Raw genomic sequence first — 4343 nt, 5'->3', positions numbered from 1 at the left:
GGTTTTCTACATAGAATATCATGCTTGCAAAAAGTGAAAATTTGACTCCTTCCTTGCTGATTTGGTTGACTTTTATTTACTTTTGTTGGCTGATAGCTGAAGATAAGACTTTCGGCACTATATTAAATAACAATGGTGAAAGTGGACATCCCTGTCTTCTTCTTGTGGAAGGAGACCTCACCAGCATCATAGTCCAAGAAATTCCCTACCCACTGGAGAAGAGTCCACTGGGGGGAGGGCAGTCATTGAGGTAAGAGCCCAGTATTCTTTCCCATGCCACAAGGACACTGCCCAGAATCCATTCTGGGGGGCCCAAATTACTCCACTTTTTCCTGCACACTGAGTTCTGGAGGTGTGATCCAGGGTTCAGGGATCCTGATTCTTTCAGGTCTGCTCAGTGTGTCCCTGATGTCCTGTAAGAGCCCCTTGGTAGGCTGCTGCTGCTTTGCTTCCAGCTGGGTGATCAGGCTACTCGGGTGGGAGACGTTACAGGAGATCTGGTGTTGACACCATTGATGCTGTTGTAGATAGCCAAATCTAGTTCCTCAAGGTGGGCCAGGAGGCGATACTCATGATACTTCAAGGAGTGAGAGAACTGCTCAAACTTCGAGATGATCTCCCTCTCCATCTGGTTCAGGCTCAAGAGTTCAGCTTGTGTCTGCTCCCCCTGTGCCCAGCGCCTCTTCTTTAAGTCTTCCAGTCTTTCCAGGTGGTCCAGCTGGTTCTGGATTTGCTCCTTTAAGCCTTCCACCACCTCCTTAAGCTGCAGCATGCTTGGCCGGTGTGCTTGCAGAAGCAGCTGCACACCACATAGATGGGCATCTGGTCCACCTCACAGTACACCTTCAGGGGCTTGTGGTGCTTCTCCCATACACCCATCTCAACCCTGGGCCACAATGACCACTAGGTGGGCATCTGCTTCACCAGCTGTGTCACACTGGCTGGGTGCCAGTTGGGTCTCAAGTGCCGCTGCAAGAAAGTCTCCTGGCACTGCGAGTACCACATATTGGTCTCTGTCTCACCCAGCAGTGGATGAGGAATGAGCAACAGAGTTTGTCGCCACAGTCAGGCATCATGGGGTGGCAAAGTACTGTGGGAACATGGGGTACGTGGTCTCCTGTTGCAAGCAGTAGGCCATGCTCCAGGAGGCCATGGCCCATGCCTGTGGGGGCACACTCACTTGGGACCTGGCACCCGGCTCTGCCTGGGGCCAACTCTGCAGCACACCCTCCCAAATGCCACTTCTTGGCAGCACAGGAAGGCCAGCAGTAGAGGGCTGCACCAATGCCCAGATGGCAAACACAAGCACTGGCCCCCACTCTTGCTGGCCATCCCTGTGCAGGGTGCCCCAGTAAGTGAACATGATGTCCCACTTCCCAGCAGAGTCCTGTGGCAGCACGAGCAAGCCACCAAGGTGGGCTGCTTGCTGCACTGGGGCAGCCATTGTTCGGATCCCCTTAACTTTTCTTGAAATGTTTGGTAGAATTCAGCTGTGGTCATCTGGCCCTGGACTTCTGTTTGTTGCTCGATGTTTGATTACTGTTTCAGTTATTTTTTTGCTGGTTATGGGTCATGTTTTCTTCTTGTTTCAGCTTTGGTAGATTAGAAGTTTTGAGGAATTTATCCATTTCTTGAAATTGCCCAATTTGTTGCCATATAATTTTTCATAATATTCTCTTACAATTGTTTGTATTTCTGTGGTGTTGGTTGTAATTTCTCTTCTCTCATTCATTATTTTATTTATTTGCTTTCTTTTTTTTTTCTTTTTGATAAGTCTGGCTAAGGGTTTATCAATTTTGTTAATATTTTTCAAAGACCCACCTCCTGGTTTCATTGATCTCTTCTTTTTATTTTAAATTTAAATTCAATTAGCCAACATAGAGTATACCATTAGTTTCAGATGTAGAGTTAAACAATTCATCAGTTGTGTATAACACACAAGTGCTCATCACATCACGTGCCCTCCTTAATGCCCATCACGCAATGACCCTATCACCACACCAACCTCCCCTCCAGCAACCCTATTTGTTTCCTATAGTTAAGAGTGTCTCATGTCTTTTCTCCCTCTCTGATGACTTTCCATTCAGTTTTCCCTCCCTTCCCCTATGATCCTCTGCCCTGCTTCTTATATTCCACAAATGAGTGAAACCATATGATAATGGCTTTCTCTGATTGACTTATTTCACTCAGCAGAACCCTCCAGTTCTATCCACATCAATGTAAATGGTAAGTATTCATCCTTTCTGATGGCTGTGTAATATTCAATTGTGTGTGTATATACCACATCTTCTTTATGATTCATCTGTTGAAGGAAATCTCAGCACCTCCACAGTTCAGCTATTGTGGATATTTCTATTCAAAACATTGGAGTACAAGTGCCCCTTAGGCTCAATACATTTGTATCTTTGGTGTACATACCTAGTAGTACAATTGCTGGGCCTTAGGGTAGCTCTATTTTTAAATTCTTGAGGAACTTCCATACTGTTTTCCAGAGTAGCTGTACCAGCTTGTATTCCCACTAACAGTGTAAGAGGGTTCCCCTTTCTCCACACCCTCACCAACATTTGTTGCTTCCTGTCTTGTTAAATTAAGTCATTCTAACTGGTGTAAGGTGATATCTCATTAGGGTTATGATTTGAATTTCCCTGATGACAAGTGATGTGGAGCATTTTCTCAAGTGTCTGTTGGCCATTTTTATGTCTTCTTTGGAGAAATGTCTGTTCATGTCTTCTGCCCATTTCTTGACTGGATTAATTGTTTTGGGGTGTTGTGTTTGAGAAGTTCTTTATATATCTTGGAGTAAAGCCCTTTATCTGATATATCATTTGAAAATATCTTCTCCCATTCTATCGGTTGTCTTTTGGTTTTGTCGACTTTCCTTTGTTATGCAGAAGTTTTTATCATGATGATGTCCCAATAGCTCATTTTTACTTTGTTTCCCTTGCCTTGGCACACGTGTATAGCAAGCAGTTGCTGTGGCCGAGGATGAAGAGTTGTTGACTATGTTCTCCTCTAGAATTTTGATGCATTCCTGTCTCATATTTAGATCTTTCATCGGTTTTGAATTTATGATTCTGTATGGTGTAAGAAAACAGTCCAGTTTCATTCTTCTACATGTGGCTGTCCAATTTTCCCAGCACCATTTGTTGGTGAAGAGACAATCTCTTTTCCATTGAATATTCTTTCCTGGTTTGTGGAAGATGAGTTGACCATAGAGTTGAGGGCCCATTTCTGTGGTCTCTATTCTGTTCCATTGATCTATGTGTCTGTTTTTGTGCCAGGACCATACTGTCTTGATGATGACAGCTTCGTAATATAGCTTGAAGTCCGGGATTGTGATGCCATCAGCTTTGGATATCTTTTCCAACACTCCTTTGACTATTCCGGGTCTTTTTGGGTTCCAGACAAATTTAGGGTTATTTGTTCGAAGACTGTGGAAATGTATATTGACAGGGATTGCATTAAATGTGTAGTTTGTTCTGGGTAGCATAGAAATTTTAATATTTATTCTTGCAATTCATGAGCATGGAATGTTTTTCCATTTCTCTGTGTCTTCCTCAATTCTCTCATATGCGTTCTGTAGTTTTTAGAGTATAGATCCTTTACCTCTTTGGTTTCTGATTGAGTTCTATTTTAAAGCATTATGATCTGAGAATATGCAGGGAATAATCTCAAACTTTTGGTATCGGTTGACACCTGATTTGTGAACAATATGTGGTCTATTCTGGAGAAAGATGCACCTGTTTTCTAGGGACCTTAGTTGCCGGCCTCTTGTTTTCCCAGCCTGTCTTCTGGGGTAGGGACCTGCTGAGCTGTTACTCAGGCAACCCTGTTTGGGCAGAGATGTCCTTCCCACATGGCGGGCGATCGGCTCAGTGGAAACTGTTTTTTGGGGGCTTTTGTTCTATGTTAGCTTTCCCTGGCGGCTTTCCGTGTCTCTTCCGAGAGTCAGAGTAGAAGAGATCTTTTCCAACCCGCTGCCTCAGAGCAGAGAGATTGCAGTTTGTTCTTCAGTGAGCTCTCCTGACACAGTAACTCCGTTTCTGTCTGTGCTGCTATAAACTGCAGCTTCCTGGGTTGTGTGCCCCTCAGCAGCTCTCCCAGTCTTCACCTCCAAGTCAGGGCACGTCTCTGCCTTTTGTGCTTCTAAAACCGCCAGCGCCCCCAGTTCACAATGTGGCCCTGTCACTCCAGGTTTCTATCTGGGGGAGCTGACTTAAAGTCCTTTCCCTGTCACTACTGGTGGGAGTCTGTGCCCTGTCCCCAGCGCGGGAGGCTATTGCTCACCAGGGGTAAAGGATCCCGGCGGCTCGACTCCATCCCTCTTCTGTTTATCCTCTGAT

At 45.0% G+C, this 4343-nt stretch overlaps 1 pseudogene; it reads right to left on the bottom strand.

The window, feature by feature from the left end:
* Positions 1-317: 317 nt before the first annotated feature.
* LOC112817005 (zinc finger protein RFP pseudogene) lies at positions 318-1165 on the bottom strand (annotated as a pseudogene).
* Between the last annotated feature and the right edge of the window lie 3178 nt (positions 1166-4343).

The sequence above is a fragment of the Callorhinus ursinus genome, unplaced genomic scaffold (assembly GCF_003265705.2).
Source record: "Callorhinus ursinus isolate GAN/ISIS: 27379988/994484 unplaced genomic scaffold, GSC_fseal_2.0 scaffold66, whole genome shotgun sequence".
Lineage (NCBI taxonomy): Eukaryota > Metazoa > Chordata > Mammalia > Carnivora > Otariidae > Callorhinus > Callorhinus ursinus.
This window is presented reverse-complemented; position numbering and strand designations above follow the sequence as displayed.